Below are 22,164 nucleotides of genomic sequence, written 5' to 3'. Positions count from 1 at the left end.
AAAAGTTGGAAGACAAGTTGACAGAAGCAAATGCTTTGATAGCATGCTTACAACAAGAAAACATGCAATTGAAAGTAAACCAAATGACCCAAAACAAACACATAGCCAATTTGAAGAAAGAGGATGCAAAAGGAAACTCAGTGGTTTAGTTGGATGATTCAGAAGATAAATAATAGAAAAGAACATCAAGGAAACCAAGAACAAGAGGCCTCAAGAGAGCCCTTGAGCTACAAAAAGAAGTTTCTCCACCTAGAGGCTAGATCACTTTGAATGATTTAATTACTGAAGAGATCACTGCAGAAAAAATATATTGGCTTGACAAGGTCAATGGCCACTTAGAAGAGCTCCTCAAAAAGTAAAGTAGGGATAATAACTTGAAAAGACATATGGCCATGCATTCCTACACAAGAAACAAGGTATCCCAAGTCAGAATCAAGCAATTGAAGAAAAAGCTTAAGGAAACCCTAACAAACCAAAAGGATAAAGACAAGCATGATCTAATTGATGAGGCCTCTCTCATAGCATGACATATCATATGATGACTTCACTCGACAATTTTGAAGAAATTTTGAGAATTGTTTTTCCATTTTGGAATTTTTGATGGTTTTTAGCCTGTTTTGAAAATCAGAAATAGCTATATGCACATCGCCTAGGCGCTACGATTTTTCCTCGGGGCTCCTTTGTCCAAAAACTCACTACCATTGGATATATAATGGCCTAAGCATATCATCTATCCAATTTTGCAAGCTTTTTAGCAGACAAATTGAGAGAAAATGTCAAAAAAGGGGTCAAAAAGTCACTTTATGCCATTGTTTTGAAGTAGGCGTTGCGCATATTAGAGTCGTTATGGGGAAATCAATTTTTCTCTCTACTGGAGTGTCCAAATTACATTCTTGAGGCATTAATCTTGAATCAAACTTCAAGATATTTCCAACGAGCTATCAAGTTCGTAATTTCAAGTAGTTTAAGGCCTCTAGAAGTGGGTTGGAAGACAGGTGTTGCGCATATGTCTAATGGCACCACACATATCTCTGTGAAAGTTTTTATTCATTATTTCTTCAGCGGATTTAGAATTAATGATGTAATTTTACTTTTTCGATGTCTTGATGGTGTAATTATGGATAAACTAGTTTAATAAGTTTCTTTTGTTTTAACTTAGGCCTCATTAATGAAGAAAAACTAAAATCAAAGTCTAAATGAAGAGTTTGTATTCAACCTTCTCAGTCTCTTTTTTTGGTTGAGATATTCTTTGGAAATATTCCACCACTCAGGGATTCGATCCCTGAGAGGGGAATTTTTTTATTTTGGTCTATATGTATCGTTTTCTCAGTCAGAGAGAAGGGTTGGACATTTGACAAGAGAACTCTTGTAGCTTGTGCTTAAGCATTTTTAGAAAATCAAAGGAACAATTGCAACTATTATGTAAGAATTCATGTGCAGTGAGTTTGTGATCTTGTATTTTCTCTGTTATAGTTTCATATGAAAGATATTCATATTCTCTTTCCATTCTTCAATTCTTTAGTAGTTTTTCCTTAAGTTTATAAGCACAATTCTTTTCATAAAGCTATGTTTTGATGGGAATATCATTATGTGTTATTCTCATTCTTGCTTAACGAATTCATGATATGTATGCTCATTAAGACCTCTTATTTCTTCTGAACACTACACTACATTGAAAAACCCTAAACCATCACAAAACTATTGCTACCTTGCTCCTTATATCTTTGTTGATGTTACCCTTTTGATCCTTTGACCTAGTTACCTAGTTTTCATCCCTTGTCCTGCATCAAAACGTTAAATTTTCAAAACCTACCTACGCCTAGCATATCTAGCCTAGAATCCTTTTATACTCCAGTCAAGTCTTTGGCTGTGATCTCACAGAGAGAGCCCTCTCTGGTTTAGTAGGGCTAGCTACCAAATTGAAAGCTTGGTCTGTGGTTACCTTTGTCGATTTCTCTCAGCCTGGGACATTGTGGAGGATAATAGGGTAGACATGAAACCCTTAGGAAACAAACACTCCCTAGATCCTCAATTAGGTGCTTAAATGATGAAGTGAAAATGCAAGGGGAAAAGAGGACTTCATGATTTAACCATCAAAAACATGTGATCAAGTGTGACTAGGAGTGCATATATTCATATGTTTTCCAAAGAGGGAGTGAATACATGAGTTACCATTCATTGGGCCTTATTTTTCTTATATATAGGACTTAGGGAATAAGGTTCTCATAAGTTTGGCACAATTCATAGATATAATATCTACATGATTTTTCAATTCAACCTTAAAGTTTAGACTTAGATAAATCATTATAGTGTATCTTTAATGATTTTGGATTTCACTTTTTTATTTTATTTCATCACAAATGACAAAAGGGAGAAATATTTTTCCACAAATATATGAATTCTTAATCATAAAGGCATCATGCGATGAAAACAAATTAATGATGTTATTCTCTATGAAAATGATTGGTATTCTTGAGAAAATCTTATTCTTGTGGATGTCTCCTCCTTGGTTGAGAGGGAGTGAGGGTGGACACCATATTATCCATGTGTCATGTACTATGGCTAGGACTAACACTCGTAAGCCTAGTAAAGACACCAGTAGGGAGAATGGTGGATTGGATAAACATTTGGGACCAATATTCTTTGAGAATTTATACTTTGACTAGGACTAACTGCCATAAGTCAAGTACATTAATCCAAGATAAGAATAGTCATGAGGATCGACATTTCTTGGTGTTAAATATTATTACAGTGGATTAGGAAATGATCATATGAGGACATACCTGGTGAATATCTTGGTGGGGAAAGTGCCTAGAGAGGAAATGGTGTCCAAACTTATGCCTCCCAACATTGTGCTCTGATCTAATGGAGAGATAGAACTTGTTAGTCAAGGCCTTGCTATTTTGACAATGTTGGCTATGATGATGTAAATCATCATTAATTCTTATCAATCCATATCCCTTATTATATGAATATTTCAACTTGAGAGTACTTTTTTGCCTCATTATGAGTACCTCCCTAGTTTATAGGGAGTGCCATCATCTTCATTATCATCATCATCACCACCATCATCGTTATCATTATTTTCATGATTTCTTTATCGTCATAATCACCATTCATGTCGTCGTCGTCATCATCATCATCATCATCATGATAATGGACATTGTCGTCAATTGTTCATAATTATAGGTTTCATAAGAAATATCATCAACCCAAAAAATGTTACGAGTGCTCGAAAAGGGTTGTTAGGACACATGATATATGCAAGATAAATAAAAACTTTATTTTTGAGAGATGATCAATGATCATCATCATCACTACCATTATCATCGTCATTATAATTTTCATCATCCCCATCATCATAATTAATGTAATTTATATCATCATTGTTTTCATCTTCGTCATGAACATCATAATCATCATTCATGCCATTATTGTTGTTGATGATGAATAATATGAAAATAATGATAATGATGATGACTTGGAAGACAATGCCAAAGATAATGATTATGATTATGACCATGAAAACATTTAAAAATTTGGAAGATTGGCCAAAGTCATTAGCATCGTCATCATCATTGTCATTGTAACCCCCATTGTCTTTATCATCATTGTCATTATCATAATAATCACAATTCGTGTCATTTGCATCATCTTCATTATCATCATCGTCATAATTATTGACATTATCATCAGTTTTTCATAATTGTCAATGTCATAAGAAATATCATCAATGCAAGAGATATGATGAGCGATGGAAAAGGGATGCAAAAGTGAGCAAAAAAAAGGGGGCAACAATAGACGTAAAGTTGGATGAAGAGTGGACACAACATAAGTAGATGCAAAACAAGACAGAAAAATTGACACAAAATTGGATGAAAAAGTAGATGCAATAGTTGATGCAATAGTTGATGCAAACTTGAACACAAAATAGGATGCAAACATGGATGAAAAAGTGGAATAAAACATGTGTGAAATAGTAGGCATAAAACATAGCATGAATTGTGGTGAAACAAATTTGGATACAACAATGAATGCAAAAAAGGACACAAACTTGGATGAAAAAAGGATGCAAACTTGGATGAAAAAAGGATGCAAACTTGGATGAAAAAAGGGACGTAAACAAGGACCAAACATGGGTGAAATATTGGACACAAAGTTAGATACAAAATTGGACGCATTAGAAGTGGATGGAAAAGTATATGAAAAATGGGATGCAAAAAAATTACTATTTGATGCAAACATGGACACAAAAGAAAATGCAAAAGTGGAAGAAAATGTGGGTTGCAATGATAGAAACAAGATATGGATCAAATTGTGGCACAACAAAAGTGGATGAGAAATTGGATGTAATAACAGACACAAAAAATGATTCAAAATCAGATGCAAGACACGATGCAATAAGGGATGTAAAAGTGAATGAAAACATGGGTGCAATAGGAGAAACAAAATTGGATTGAAAATATGGATGCAATGGAAGTAGATGCAAAAGAAGATACAAAATGAGGCGCAAAACCTAACACAACAGTGGATGCAAAAATAGATGCAATATTTGATGCAAAAGAGGATGCGAAGATGGATGCAAAATTGGAAGAAAACGTGGGTACAATAGTAAGTAAAAAAAAATGGCACAAATTCTGTCACAACAATAGTGGAAGTAATGATAGATGAAAAAAAAGAAACAAATGAAGATACAAAATAAGATGTAAAAATGGATGCAAAAGTAGACGTAAACATGGGTGCAATAATGGATGCAACATAGGATGCAAAAGTTGATGCAACACAATTCGATGCAAAAGTAGATGCAATATGAGACACAAAACTCGATACAAATCTTGATGCAAAAGTGGATACAAAAAGGGATGAAAAATAGATGTGAAAGTCTACTAAAACCTAGATGTATATGAGGATGCAATCGTGGATGCAAATTTAGAAGAAAAAATAGGTGCAAAGGGAGGTGCTAAACTAGGCGCAAATTATGGCACAATATAATTGGATGCAAGTTTTGCAAAATTAGATGAAAAACTAGACACAAACCTCAATGCAAAACTTGACGCGAAGGGGATGCAAAAAATGATGCAAAATGGATGAAAAAAATGATTTAAAAAATGATGCAAAATAGGATGCAAGAGATGATGCAAAAGTTGATGCAAGTGTAGGCACAAAAAAATGGATGCAATAGAGGATGCAAAAGTTGGTGAAAAAAATTAGGTGCCACACTTGATGCAAAACATGGTGCAAAGGATGGCACAAAACTTGGCATAAAACCTGGCATAAAAAATGGTGTAAAATATGGTGCAAAACCTATTACAATACCTGGTGCTAAACTTGGTGTAAGACTTAGTGCAAAACTCGGAGCAAATGTTGCATCAAGTTTTGCACCATATTTGATAAATGGACACAAATAGCACCAAAAATGGGCTCTAGATGCAAAAAAGGAAGCAAAAAGGGATGCTAATCATAGGATTTTGTTGTAGTGAATGGAAGGAAGATATACAAAGGGTCTTTGATCTTCTCAAGTTTATTTAAAATATTACAGGACATTGTGGAGTGATGAGAAGAAAAAATAATCTTTAGAGGCAATTATGGGCATGTTCTAGTGAATTTTGTGTAATGCTACAAGATTGCTACAAGATGCCCTGCACTACCACATGATTGCAGCTAATAGAAATATAAAGGTTCTAGGAGCGGCCTAAAGGTGGGAGGAGGTGTTAGGAAGTTGTGAAAGAGTGTAGGGGACCTTTCCAATCTCAAATCTACTCAGTATCCCAACTTTCACAAGGGAAAAGAAAAACTAACAGTCTTTTATAGCTCGGTAGTGTAGTTTCCTGTGTGCAGACAGTTTGGACAAACGAATGAAAATGTAAGGAGGGCTGTTGAAGGAGATAGTGTTTGTGCATGGAAAATTGTGCTACTCTTCCCTATAAACCAATAGATCTCATAATAAAGAAAAGTCATTAAATGATAGCTAAAATAGTAATAGCATAAAACAAAATGCATGTCAATGGATGAGTTGAATTTGAAATAGAATATGATTTTTACATAAAGAAAAGACTATATTGTTGCTTTTCCACATAGGGTACACACACAAGCTTCTCAAGAGAGATTACTTATCAACCTGCAAAGACAAGGAATTTTCTCATAAAATATATTTGAAGAAAGAAACACAATTAGACTAAGTGCATGCAAAAAACAATACATAATAGAAATGTACAGAAGAGGGGCTTGAGTGCTTGGGTTCAGCCCTAACCCAAGGAAACTCAACTCCCTTAAATAAAACTCAATGTGGAAGAAAAATCAGGCTTTTCATTAATCTCAAAATTGTTCAAAGATGTAGCATGATAATGGAAATAACAAGAAGAAGAGTCTTTCTCTAATATTCACTATCTTGCCTCTAGAATTTGAATCCTAATGAGCTTCTAGGATCTTGTTGATGGGATGGGATGTACCACCAACATCTAGTGGGTATCCCTAGTGTGAATTTCCTAATTATACCTCACATTTTTTAGGATAGGAGCCCCATGTGGTATGTAAGTCAAGTTTCCATCATGTTGGTTTCACTCTTGGTTGTCAAATCTGGAGATGTTAGAGTGAGGACAAGAATGAAATGCCCAGATAATGAGAGCAAGGTCAACCCAATATTGACCGGTTGCATAGCAAGGTACAATAAAGTAACAACAACAACAAGCAAGTCATGAGAAGGATCAGTGAGCTATAACTATCTGAGACATACATGAACAAGAACATTCCAGAGGTTAATTGTGAATCAATTCACAATAGGTTACCAGCATGGTGTGGAATAAATAACCATAGATTCAAAGAAAACATGTAATATATAAGCTAAGAATGAGTTCATTAACATACTCCCACATGAAATCACACATACAAACATTATGGAAATACAAGAAACACAGTACAACCATCATAAAGATGCACAAGAATCCATATTGAAAGAAAATAACTTCTTATTAATGTTGTTGCGAATACAATTAAAAGTCTTGCAAAACATCAAGGCCCAACAATGGAACATGGGCTACTCATACCATTATCCAATGCAAAACCCTAGCCTCACTAGAACTTCCCCTACTAGCTGCCAAGATTTGAGTGCCTCTAGCTCCTAAAGCACAAATCAACTATGTAATGCTAGTCCTAGCTCAAGTGCTAAAGTCCCTTCTCAAATGAGGCATGAGGGTATATTTATAGAGATGGGGTGACTATTCATCTATTGTGACTTTTCACTTACCATCATGACTCTTGAACTTCCTCATGGTTCTCTCATGCCTAATGAGTAATACATTCCAAATTGATCTTAGCATAGCTACAAGAATCATGATGAGAAATATTTACATTATGATAGTAGAGAAGACATGAGGTGCATACAAAGGGTTCTTAGAAACCCTAGAGTACTCATTCCTAACGTTGTTTACAAGTCATGAAATAAGGTTGTTTTGTTCATTTTATAAATTGAATGACCATTTTCTTGTTACTACTTCTACCATCAAAGTTGACACAGTGCCTTGGGTTGTTGCGTGGATGCAGTTTGCCTATTTTTCCAAAACCCTAGTTGTGCAACCTCTGTAGGAAACCCTAGCTTCCTTCACCTAGGTCAACACTCTCGTTCCCTCTCTTCTACCTACATGTAAATTATGATGGTTACACATATTTGTATTCAAAGAATAAAGTTAGAAACATAACAAATTGATTGAAATAAAGATACTAATTTGGTCCCTTGTACAATCCCTCGTCATAATATGGCCAGTGAATCATCACTTTGAGTTTCATGAGGCTCATAGACCATGTTGATTGTCCCTTTTCTCTGGTGTCCCTTCGGCCCTTTCCTCTTCTTTCCTTTCGATTCATTGAATTGGACAATACTGCATATTTACGTTTCTGGTTGTATCCAAATGCATAATGGGTTCTATCATCCTCATTTCTTTCATCCTCAATATACTATAATTTTCCTTAACTTGGGTGGAAAATTCTTTTTTGGATAGCTTGGAAGTTTTGGCATAGTAATTTGGTATAATATGGTTGATTACCTCTAGAGTTGATGCATATTGAAAAAAGCATAATGATGAAATGCAATATGAGCTCAACAAGGTACTCTCTGATGTTAATGTTTAAATCTTTAATCCATTCAATTGTTTCATTGTCAAGAGATAATAAGTGATGACTATTCCAATTGAACAATAACTTACTAGTGTTTTGTGTAGTGATCTCCCATATATGATTCATTGCTCTTATCTTGCTTTGATTTCCCTTTACTTATGTAACATGCCATATATTTTACCTTGCACACCATGTTCAAGGACCATATTTTACCTTATGAACCAGATATTGACATAGGTGCTCAATTCAAAGATCAAGCACTAGTTTTGAATCCTTCTACATATGAACATGTAGATGTGGTAGAGTCTCTTCATGTGATTTTGTATATCTTCTTTACAATGCCTTGGATGCCCACAGATGCTTTCTCATCCTTTAGCATGAGTACCAAAGAGTGCTAGTTATTAGTTATTCTATTGGGTTCTGGACATATTAATACGGAGGGGGATAAGAAGTATCATAAGTGACTTCAGAAGAAAGAAACTAGAACTTCCTCCTATTGCATACTTGAGTTCATACCATGGATCTAATTTAGACTTGCCAACAGGATACACATGGAATCCACATGTTGTAACAAAGCCAAATGCCTCTAGCACTTAATAAGGGCATATGAATTCTTGAGGTGTTGATATTTAAAGGGCCTTTAGGGTCATCTACCAGTGATGGATCCAAACTCTTCAAACTGATGTGCTCTGTGATAACACTGGTTGGAAGGAAGCTCAAGTCTGGGTGCAGTTTCTTTTCACATGACTAGTCACAATTCATAGTATTGTTGATAACTAATTGTGCGACTTATGACATCAAAATAGTCGCACTAGAGAGTCACATTTGAAATCACATATTGAGATAACAGTATCATTGTCAAACTGAAATGCAACTTATTAGTGAACTTCTTTTGAATCTCACCATCTAAAAGGTGCAAATCCAAATGCCTCTAACACTTAATAAGGGAATATGCATGCTTGAGGTGTTGATATTTGAAGGGCCTTTAGGGACATTTGTCAGTGATGGTTCCAAACTCTTCAAACCAATGTGCTCTACGATAACATTGGCTAGAGGGAAACTCAAGTCTGAGTGCGGTTTCTTTTCACATGACTAGTCACAATTCATAGTATTGTTGATAACTAATTGTGAAACTTAAGACACTAGAATAGTCGCACTAGAGAGAGACACATTTCAAATCACATATTGAGATAATTGTATCATTGTCAAACTGAAATGTGACTTATTAGTGAACTTCTTTTGAATCTCACCATCACAAAGCAACCTCCACCACTAGACACAGATCTTTGTTAACCGCAAATCACGCTCTGCAAGTCGCACTTGGAAATGACGGTGCCATTGACAACTATGAGTGTGACCTACGATAGGAGTCTTCTTGAGTCACATTAGAAAAAGTCACATCACTAGGTTATGGGGGCAGGAGAGGATTGTTAAGCGATATGACCAATGTTACTACCAACTGGGGACACGATTTCTGGCTTGAATGGGTTTACACCCAAAGATAGTTTTAATGCATATTAGAAGTGTGACTTGCTCAAATTCAATCAGTTCCCAGATTTCATTTCCTCCGCCGATCCCTTTTATTGCTTTTCATTTAGATCATCTCAAGGCTTTACAAACAATTTTGGCACTCTTATCAAAAACCTTGGTGCTGAATTCTTCCGAAATTGTTACTAGAAATTTAGGCCTTCGCTTGTGTTGGATAAGTGCGCAAAGTTTCCCACGATTTTCAACTAGTCACAATTTCATTGTGGTAAGATGATCAATAGCAAGAGAACTCTTCACTGTATAAGCGTTCTCATTTGTTGAAAACTTGTGGGTGAATTCAACCATAGTTGTAATGTACTTAGGCTTTGAAACACCAACGCATGCATTATATTTTGAAAATGTGCCACGCAATGTCAAAGGTCATCTCATTACCAACTAAAATTTCCTCATTACCGAGTGCACCGGAGATCTCGACAACGGGAGTAGGTGTCAAACCAATGCTTGAGATTAATCCCATATGATCATGAAAGTACTGCAAGTCCATCTTGCTGGACTTATGATCTGGTATTTTGAAGCTAAAATAAACTTTGCAAGTTACAGTTTCTAGATGCGGTGTTCGGGAAAGGAGATGCGATCAGAAACTGGCGTTGAGGTCGCAGATGAGAGATACGACTTGGACCAATCGCATAGTCGCATTTTAATGTAGGTCGCACTTTTCTGTGGCATTGTTGAGGCTTACAATTGTGATTTTGTGACTTGAAGAGAGGTTGCATAGTCACATTGTAGGCTATTGCATAGTCACATTGTAGGCTAGGTCGAATTCTCTCGGTGCATGTCTAAGATTCTAAAATATGGTTTTGTGACCTGTGGGAGAGATTGTGACTTTTGAGATCGTATAAAGGAATTGTGACCTATGAAGAGGTCGCTGACTGGAAGTACGACCTGTGTTTGTGTTGGCTCACTAATAGAGACACTTTACAACCCAGCCCCATATTCCAATAAGAAATACTCAAGTCAACCTGCTTATGTTGTCCAATAACATATGGAGGATTATGTTTTACAGAGCAACCAATAAACATCATATCACTGTTTTGAATGTCCCAATTCATGCCAGATAATGGTAGTCTCCAAAACTACATTTCCTATTCAACATCCCGAAAATGATCAACACCCAATTGCAGTTCCTTTCTCTTTTCAGATTTATGTCCGGAGGAGATATAAAATAATCTAATCTCGAATGAGCATGACTAAGGGGAAAAAATTCATGTAGTTCATAATCTTCCCATATTGTAATGTCACCTTCAATTGGCATTCCATGCATATCTGTATTTGGATCCAAATCCTTATTTTCATGTAGTTTGTTCAGAAGTGCGACAAATTGCCTCTAAAAGAAGGACCTTGCAATCATTTGAATCTACCTACAAAAATCACTACCTCTTCTCAACAAACTCACTACCTACAGCAATCCCTGGCTTTCTAGCCAACCACTTTGTAAACACTAACATGGCGGGTAAGAAAAGGCTACAAGAAACATCATTTGAATCTACACATTTGTGCATAGGGCAACCTGCAAGCTCAAATTCTGCAGTAAGTGCGTTCTACAAAACTTCAACATATGTTCGTTTTACTGAAGAGTTACTCGCAGTTGCATTATGTACAAACAAGTTGCACTATATCAACGGCCCCGCTGCTACTAGCGCCTTTTCCACTTCGATATTCTGAAGAATGGGAAGGATATGAAAACTAGAAACCATTTTGGTTACATGTTTCAACTCTTCTTGCATCGCAAAATAATGATGATGTATCTCATCTCTAGAATTAATGTTACAACCTGTACATGCGACCTATAATAGGTAGAGTCTGTGGCATTGTAAATACTTTCGATAACTCCAGCTATAGGACTATTTCCTTTTGCTATATCCTTTATAAAATGATGGTATCGGTGATACTTAGGCATGTAGCAGTGATTTTGAATGAAACAATTTGACAAGAAAAAGTGTAACGTTGGCACCTTGTTCACTAGTCAAAAGTGCGTTATATTCTTCGTCTGCCTTCCAAGTAAATGGGGAAGGGCTAAAGAGCTTGCTATAAGGCATTAAATGCTTGCTTAGCTGCAAGTTTGTTAGTTATATCTAACACACTCGCGCGATGACTTTTTGAACAGTCCGTCTTCACCTCGTGTTATATAACTAACGAGCTTGCAGCTGAACGGACATTTAATGCCCTATGACAAGCTCGTTAGCCCTTGCCGTAGATGACAGGTGTTTCGTTCAATAACAGCTTACATGTTTTCACCCTCTATGTCGCTTTCTAGATGTCAAAACGAATGAGAGGAATCGACCTTCATCTCTTGCATGGTGAATGCTCCTTCAAAAAGGTCATTCCTCACTAAGGTTCGATTTTAATGCCAGGTAGGCCCTTACTGTATTCCTTTTAATCCATGTGGCATGATGCTACATTTTCCAAGTATTTCCATGTCACATAGATTGTACCTTTTCAATGTAATGTTTTCATGCATGCATCTATATGCGTGACAAGGGAACGCATTATCCAAATTGTCACGAGTGCTAATTATATATGTTTCCCCATCATTGTTGCCATTATATGTGATGGCATAGTCGTGTATTATATACATGCTACTATATACAAATAGGGCCTTTGCGTTATTTATTTATATTGTGTTTGTATCATTCCGACATTGAAATTTGCATGATATAATTCAGGACACTCCTCATTGCTCACTTTGTATGCACAAAAATAAAATATGTTAATAGGGCTATGTAATACCATGCCAGCGAAATAAAGTGTAAATGTCTTTAAAAACACAATAAAAAGAGCAGGCTCAAAAGTTTGTTTCGCACAAAACCTTATTTTCACGGAACTTGGAAGATAAACATTCCGATGGACTCGTTAGTGGTAGGTGACTTTACCATTTTATGAGATGTCTGACATGATGATGCATTCGTAATGTAGGTACCATGAAATGATTACAAAAATGTATAATAAGGGTTGTGGAGTAAAACATGATTGGGACTCTTTTTGGGATAATTAGGGTTTCAAGTCTACATGATTAAAATAGCACTTCACAAACCCTAACTCGAATAGAATGAAGTCGTAATTAATGAGACGAGATTCTTTTGCCCCAATTATAATGCATATCATAGAACAATGAAACTTTGAAGTCACATAAGACTATTAATGCATCATAATCCCCAATGCATCACTAAGATCCATATCAAGGGCATAACACTTGGAGCAGATATCATTGCAAAAGCATAAGAATAAATAAAGTTTGATAACAACCATGTTGATTCAAGGTCTCGCCAATTCAAAGTCATAAGCATAGAACCTTGGGACCTAAACAAGCAGATGGGGGACCCAAAATTTTGGAGTTAGGCCAAAAATTTAGGTGGGTGTTGTAGCTGCCACAACAACTGGTGAACCATTGTTAGAATCCAACATCTCTGCTTACGTCCCTACAAAAAATCGAGTCTTTTTAGTGATACAAGGAAGTATTTAATAGATATTATGGGTACCTCTTAGGTTACTTGACCTTTTATAGATATTCCCTTCCCCTGTGTCATTAGCTAGATCCTATAAATCATTACACACTAAAACAAAAGCTCACATGTGTCAGTATTTGATGACGAGGCAGAGAACATTACAAAGGGATTATTTTACTCAAAAATTTAAAGAAAGTTTATAGTGTTTCCTTGATGTTGGCATGCTTGTATAATACCCTAACGGAGTCACTTCAAGAAATCACAAATGTTGCTTCACTACTAGCATGCCTATTTAGTACCTTGATGAAATCGCTTGCATCACCTCTCTACACAAGAAGAATTTCTTAATCATTTACCATTTATTTGATTGGCTTTCTCTATCATGCACATTGACACCATTTATTAGGCATTCATTTTTCTAAGTTGAATGAGGGATCCTGACAAGAGAGGTTGTTCCCTATTTTTAGAAACCGAAGGTTTTCTCTCACTTAGGTTTGCTCTGATGCCCTGCTTTCACATCATATCCCCAACTAACCTAGGTGAACACTGAAAAAAATCCATCAAAATATTCAAGGCCAAGTCAAACACAGGGTTTAGCTTGTAGGTATGGGTCATATGGTCTGATTAGGGTTTCCCATAAGGACATGTTCATATTTTCCTTGTTAATGGGTTAGACTGGTAGGAAGAATGTTTAGGATGCATTTTTTATAGATGGTCCTATGAGAGGTTGCCTCCCTAAGTATTCGTCACATCTTTACACAACTATTAGGGTTAAAGTTTCAGTATTAGGAAAAGTGACCAGGGAAGCTCTTCTAAGGTTTTCATAGGTGAAAAGATGCATATGGTGAACTCATCATGACCTAGAACGAAGCATGAATTAACAAGGCTTGTAAAGGATCATGAAATTTCATGCAATGTAGAGGGAAAATGTAATGCTAGGTCAATAGCCAATGAATGCCATGCAAAAAGATGAATGCACAATATAATGCAGCGAGTAGAACTACAATTCAATGAAATTTTATGTAAAAGCAAAGAAGAAATCAACTAATAAAAGAGTCATACAATGCATATGTAGAGAGTTCGTAAATGTAATGTAGTGATGAGAAGTGCGGGAATATGAATGCAAGCTAAATGCATAATGTCATGAAGTACTAGACTACCTGCAGTAAGGAACATACAAAAAACCAGTCTAAACCCTAACTATACTAACTTCAAACCTTAAAAGAAAATCTTGATGAGTAAAACCTAATTAGAAAAATACAAACTAATCTAAACCTAAAACCCTAATTTAAAAAGAGAGTATATCGGGTCATGTGAAATTAAACCTTCCAATGTAGCCACCGAAGTAGTTCCTAAATGTGCAGAAAAGAAAAGTTCAATGATTAGAACTGGTAAAGAGTATTGTGCAAAAAAAAAGTGCTTACTTGTAAAACATGCAAAAGAGCAAGAAGGTCATCCCTATTGGTAGGAAAGCGTGCCAGAAAAGATTGTCTAATCCAAGTTGCAAATTTATCCTGGTAAACTTAATGATAAATGTGCAAACCCTAAATATCCATCCACGATATGCATTCATTTATGTTTAAACCTAAATTGATCATAAGAGAGATGAGATGTGGCATGCTCATAGAGGAATTTTCCAGATAAGAGTCTTCCAAGTAGTCAACAATTCTATTATCAAATTCAAAATGATTAGCTTCAAGACCCTAAATATTTTCCAAAAATGGGCCTCCATCAGGTGCAAATGAGATAGGATAGGATTCTAGTGTGGAAACCCAAATTTCCAAAACCCTAATTTGAGCTTGTTGATGGATTTTGTTAGGAAAGTGAGGGCCTGACATAGCCATCAATGGAAGTTAAAGTGCCTCACTATATTTACAAGCCTCCGAATCATGAAATGGTAGGTCATTGAATATTGATAGTTTCGTAAGATCAACAGAATAATTTGTGTGGCCATGATCCGCTGTGACAGGAGAATCATCATTGAATACATTGTTGGTTTGACTAGATGTTCGATTAATGTCAGACCAGAAGTTCAAAAGATCAAATTATTCTAGTTTCAAATATGGAATTGAATCAACCGGATGAGTCTCATGAGAGAGTTGAGTTATGTGATTCCTTCCCATGCACACAATAGAATGTGAGAGAACACTAGTTTGTACTTGATTACCATTTGCACCAGCTAGGCAGGAATTTGAAGGATTCGAAACAATGGTTGGTGTACTTTCTTCAACAAAAAAATCAAGGTACAAGGAGTGATATGTCTCAAAGTCTTTCAAAAATGATCTTTCATCGGGCGAGATGGTGTTGATAGAGGAATCATGTGAAGAAAACCTAATTTGACCTAGTTCAGGGATCTCGTCTGGAACGTGAGAACCAAACATAACCAATAGTAGAAGATGAAGTGCCTCAACTTCCTGATGAGTCCATGAACCTTTGAGATGTGTATCATTGAATTTCTATGGCTTAGAAAGGTTAATAGGTGAATGTAAACAACCATTATCAAAGATTCCAGTGAAGACATTATCAATAGGATGATATTCGTCAAAGCCACAAATTTGATCAAATTAACATCTAATCGATGAGACTCTTCAAGGATTAAAAATGATAATGAATCAACCTGAGGACTTCCTTGAACTTTTGGGGATGTAGAATCATCCTTTTCATCTGTTAAATATCGTTGATTGAATAGATCATGAGCCATGGATTTAATATCCTCATCCTCTAATTGTGAAACATCACCCTCATGTACATGATCACAATCAAAACCAATAGGATAAGGATTTGAATAATACGCAGAAACCACAGGAGTAATAGACTCATGGAACAAATTAGGGTACAACAGATGAAAAGGCTCAAGTGAAGAGGCCTCAATTCCAACCAAGTCTGGTTCAAGACTCACATCCTGCACATTAGTATCAACCTAAGGAAACAACGGATTAATATGCATGTTATGCTTCGTGAAATTGATAGAACATTCAAAATTATCTAATACGAGACCTAGGTCATTGCAAATAGGTGTATGCAGGAGCATAATATGAGGGGATTCATGAATAGATTCAGGTATATGCTCGACAACCTCAAGTTGGGTTTTATCAACATGGGAAGGTAGTTTATCAACTTGATTCACAAGATGTCCAAATTCACCAAGATATATGAGAGTCTTGGAAGTAAAACAACTTAATTCATTTCCCTACGAACATTCTTCATCATTTAAGTTGTTTATGACAAAAAAATTGTTAGGTAATGAAACTAAAGGAGGATGTGGAATTTCATGGGTAGTATTTGCCGCCCTAGAGGCTTGAGGCTTTTCCCTACTCACAGAAATAGGCAAGACAAGATTAGGGATAAGATTTGGTCACTTTGTAACTTGCAGGTCATCATGATGATCAATAATCAGGATTTGTTTCAGACTAAAAATGTTGCAAAGAAACATAAACCAAATATCATAATTTCTCACTCAAATACATCTATTCCACAAAATTTTCATAAAATTCAAAATAAATATGAACAAACCTACCATCAAAATCCTCTAATGATTCTTCGATTTTCAATCTAAGCTGATTTATCCTTTTAAATAGATATTGATAATCATACCTGTCAAAAGCTTAACGAAGATCGTTGATGGGTTTCTCGAACAAATGGATAGAAGTGGTTGGCAATATTTGGCACCATTCCTTGACATGAGCTTCAAGCATGCGAGTCAACAATCTACCCATAACATCTTTCCAATGTATTCCATTAGAATGACAAAATTGGATAACTTGACACATGTGTCAAAGTATAGTTGTTCGACCTTCACCATTAAAATTAAATTGCGACAAGTCATAAAATATTTCCACAAGGACAAAAAGATTAATATTTTTAGGAAAAAACCCACAATAGAGATTTGGGATGGAGCCATTTAAATATATGAAGCTAAAATAAAGGCTCCAAGGGCTCATATTTTCATCTGGCCCTCCTTCTAGTGCCAAAAATCTATTTTCAGGTTGGAATGTACCACCAATAGCTAGGGGGTCTCCTCGGTGTGAAGTCCCAATTATACCTCACGGTGTTTGAGATAAGAGCCCCATCTTGTATGTAGGCCCAACTACCATCATGTTGGTTTCACTCCAGGTTGTCAAATGAGGATATGTTAGAGCGATGACAAGAATGAAATTCTCAGATAATGAGAACAAGGTCAACCCAAGATTAACAAGCTACAAAATGAGGTACAAGAAAGTAACAACAACAATAAGAAGAAGCATGCCATGATAAGGATCAATGAGCTATAACTACCTCAGACATACATGAACAAGAACATTCTAGAGGTTACCAGTATGGCATGGAATAAATAAGTAGAGATTCAAATCAGATATGAAAGAAATAAGCTAATTATTGGTTCATTAACATATGCCCATATGAAATCACACATATAAACATGATGGAAATATAATAAATAGAGTACAGCCATCATAAAGATGCTTGGGAATCCCTACTAAAAGAAAATAACTTCTTATTAATGTTGTTTCTAATAGAAGTACAAGTGCTGCAAACCATAGGGGCCCAATAGTGCAACATGGGCTTCTCATACCATTATCCAATGCAAAAACCTAGCCTCACCACAAGTTACCCTACTAGCTTCCAAGAGTTGAGTGCCTCTAGCTCCTTAAGAAAAAATCATCTATGTAATGTTAGTCCTAGCTCAAGTGCTCAAAGTCCCTCGTCAAATGAGGCATGAGAGTATATTTATAGAGGTGAGGTGATTGTTCACCTACCGTGAATTTTGGCCTATCCTCATGACTCTTGAACTTCCTCACAGTTCTCTCATGCCTAATGACTAATACATGCACAATTGATCTTAGCATAGCTGTTGGCATCATGATGAGAAATATTTACATTATTATAGCAAAGAAGACATGAAGCGCATACAAAGGGTACTTGGAAACCCTAGAGTACTCATTTCTAATGTTGTTACTAGGTCCTGAAACAAGATTGTGTTGTTCATTTGTTGAATTAAATTACCATTTGCTTATTACTATTTCTATCATCAAAGTTGACACATTTCCTTGGGTCATTGCATGGAGCCAGTTCGCATATTTTTCCAAAACCCTAGTTGTGCAACCTATGTAGGAAACCCTAGTTTCCTTCACCGAGGTCAACACTCTCATTCCCTCTCTTCTAAATGCAAGCAAATTACGATGGTTACACATATTTGTACTCAAATAATAAAGTTAGAAACATGAAAAATTGATTAAAAGAAAGATACTAATTTGGACCCCTGTATAGTCCATCATCATAATATGGTCTATGTAGCATCACTCTGAGCTTCAAGAGGCTCATAGCCAATGTTTATTGTCCCTTTTCTTTGGTGTCCCTTCAACCTTTTTCTTTTATTTTCCTTACGTTTTGATTCAGTGACTTAGAAAGTGTATATTTTTGTTTATGGATGTTATCCAAATGCATAATGGGTTTTATCCTCTGTGTTTCTTTCATCCTCAATGTTGAGATTGCAACAAGATGATGGAGCTTAGTGAAAAGAGTCGCCTTCACTAAGTGGGCCCGCAGGCAAATTATGGCGCAAGTTCTATTTTTGGATCCCAGCAAGGATGATCACAACAGGAGTGACCACAGCAGGGATGATCACAGCAGGCGTGACCACAGTAGGAGTGATCACAGCAGGAGTGATCACAGCAGGAGTGATCACAACAGGAGTGATCAAAGTCTATTTTTAGACTGGCTGTCCAAAATAGAAAATTCAAATATTATTGTCTCATAATAATATTTGGACTATAAACTTGATCTTATTCTCTTGGAGCACTTCAGTTTGAGCTACAGATGTGGCCCATGCAGCTGTCAGAAGGAAGTACGCTTTTCTTATGAGTCATTTGAGTTGTTGCATGCATGACTTCAGTTAGAACTCAATCAGTTGAGTTTGGTGGAGTTGATTGACGAGTTGATGGAGTTGTGTTCAGTTTGACTTGGTTAAACTAGTTGTAATTAGTCTAACTGAAAATAAACTAATGATGAGTTGTTAAACTAATTATTAACTCATAATAAAACTATAGAATACATCAGTTAACTCAGTTGCATGTCAGTGCATGTTCATTTCAACAGGGAAAGGTGTTAGAGAATCAGATTGCTATCAGTTGTGACTATAGTTGTGCATCAGATCTTGCACAATCAAGGGATTGAGTATGCCAATGAGTTTGCACATGTATTTTCCCAGTATTATAGCCTCTGCTCACGTCTAACATAGTGTGAGTGATTCTTTGGAAGTGAAATACGAGTTTGGTAAACCATTCTCATTCATTCTTGAGCAGGTATTGAGCAGTGGAGGCAGGCAAGCAGTGGAATAGATTTGGAGATCAGATCTTAGCTGTATTGTGTGTAACAGGTGGAGCTGGTACTGGATTGCTTGTGATAAGCATTGTACTTTGTAATGTTACATGGTCTCAATCATTAATATACAGATAGTTGGGGTTTTTAGCGAAATTCTTTCCCCGGGTTACATACTTTGTTAATGTGTGAATGCTCTTGATGTTTTATTGTTATTGATGTTGCTATATTGATGATCAACATAGAGGAGCTTATGTATTGTGTATGTATTCCGCAATAGTACATGATCGGGATAATAGCTATTGAATATGTGTTAAATTATTCAAAATTTCTACATGGTATCGGAGTTGTTGATCATCAGATCTACTATTTAGGAAGTGTTTACATTCTATTTCTTCAGGCAGAGTCTGTAATCGAGCCAGTTAGCCTCTGGATTCATCCTTCCTTTGGAAGATGAGATATCCTGTGAATGCCCATATATTCAATCTCTATACGAGAAATATTGTGTTCTCACGAATCTTAGATCCGAGGCGGTTGAGTTGGTTGCTGGTGGAATTCGAATTTGCAGCAGTGTTTTCTTAGTGGCAACGCAACAATGTCTTTCAACGGATTGCGATTGGAGTATGCCCTTGAGGGCAACTCAAACTATATTGCATGGAAGGACAGGATGGAGGCAGTATTGGATGATAACGGGCTGAAGGAGTTCATAGATACAGATGTTCCAAAGCCTACTGATGCTACTCAAGCTGATGCTTGGAAAAAGAAGACCGCAAAATGTCGAAGGATTCTGTTGGAAGGCATGAAGGATCACATTGTGTCTAGCCTCCATGGAAAGGCTACTCCATATTTGATGTGGAAATCATTAACATAATTATTCCAAAACAAGAGCGATCAAAGGAAGCTGGCGCTCAAAGATAAACTCAGAAACATCAAATGCGAGAAGGGTGACAGTATGCCCAAGTATCTCACGAAGTTCACTCAGTGTCGAGATGAGCTAGGAAGTGTGGGGGTTACTGTCGATGATGAGGACTTGGTGATCTTGGCTCTCCTTGGTCTTTCGAAGAGTTGGCATTCCTATCAGGACTCTGTCAATGGTTGGGAGAAATTGCCAGGATGGGAAAGACTATGGTCAGATCTTGTGCAGGAGGAGATCAGGCGGAGTACCAGGGACGGATCTTCGTCAAAGGGAGCTGATGAAGAGAATTGCACTTTGGCTGCCAAAGCAAAGAAGGGGAAGAACAAGAAGGCTTCTCAGTCTGGTGCGAAAGGCAAGAAGTAGGATATGTCCAAGGTGAAGTGTTTTCACTGTCACCAGCACGGACGCTATGCCACTAATTGTCTGCAAAAGAAGAAGAACAAGCAGGCTGCTGTATCTTCAGCAGGAGAGGCTCTAGCCTCACAGTTTGAGCTTGATTTTTCATTGATCGCATGCTTGGTTTCAAGTGTGATGGGATCGGTGTGGTTCTTGGACAGTGGTGCGTCTTTTCACATGACAAGAGATAGAGATTTGTTCTCTAATCCGGAGGACAAATATCTTGGAGTGCACATCGAGATGGGCGATGATGGTAGATACAGTGCAACCGGTATCGGACCATTTCCTTTGAGAGGGAGTCTGGTAAACCCTTCGTATTGAAGGAAGTCATGCATGTTCCAGGATTGAAGAAGAATCTCATCTCAGTGGCGATGTTAGAAGACAAGGGGTATGATGTTGTTTTCAGCGCGGGAAAGGCCTTCCTGCACAGCAAGACAACTGGTGAGACCTGGAAGATAGGGGTTCGAGTCAGGAACCTTTATCAGTTGCATGTAGATGGATGCGCAGCAATGGCAGGCAAGGCAGAAGGATTGGTGAGCCGGGATGATGGAGAGTTGTGGCACAGGAGATTGGGTCACCTTCACCATGGAGCCTTGAAGATACTGCAGCAGATCACTACAGGGCTTCCTAAAGGCACACTTGCATAGTCAGATCAGTGAAAGGGGTGTACTTTGGGGAAGTTTGTGAAAGCCACCTTTCACGAGAAGGATAGTCGCGCAATGACGATCCTTGAGAGAATTCACACAGACGTGTGTGGACCTTTCTAAGTTGCTTCGACAGCAAAACACAGGTATTATGTGATTTTTGTTAATGATTTCTCTCGTAAGTGTTGGATCTTCTTCATGCAGAAGAAGAGCGAGACATATTCAAAGTTTTGTGAATTCAAAGCACTGGTCGAGAAGGAGTCGGGGAAGAAGGTGAAGGCTCTTAGGAGCGATAATGGTGGTGAATACATCTTGGACGAGTTCAAGGATTTCTGCAAGGCAGAGGGGATTCATAGAGAGCTCATAGCTCCCCATAACCCACAGCAGAACGGGGTAGCTGAGTAGAAGAACAGAACGATTGTGGGTGTTGCATGGGCAATGTTGCATGATCAGGGCATACCCGTTCACTTGTGGGTGGAAGCATGCAATACAACAGTTTATGTGCAAAACCATTGTCCTCACAGGATACTTGGCATGAGTACACCCGAGGAGGCTTATTCTGGTAAGAAGCCTGATCTTTCTCATTTGAGGATTTTTGGTGCTAACGTTTACATGCATGTGACGAAGGATGTCACGAAGAAGTTGGAGCTGACCACAGAGGTTGGGATATTTGTGGGGTACACTGATATGCCCCACAACTATCATGTGTATTTTCCAGATAGTGATAAAACTGTCGTGCGATGGGATATAAAATTTCAGGAGGAGAAAGCCATGAAGTGTTCGCTTGAGAGGG

The sequence above is a fragment of the Pinus tabuliformis genome, chromosome 8 (genome assembly GCF_031772625.1).
Source record: "Pinus tabuliformis cultivar Carrire ecotype Pingquan chromosome 8, CPIR1, whole genome shotgun sequence".
Classification (NCBI taxonomy): Eukaryota; Viridiplantae; Streptophyta; class Pinopsida; order Pinales; family Pinaceae; genus Pinus; species Pinus tabuliformis.
Note: the sequence above shows the minus strand (reverse complement) of the source record.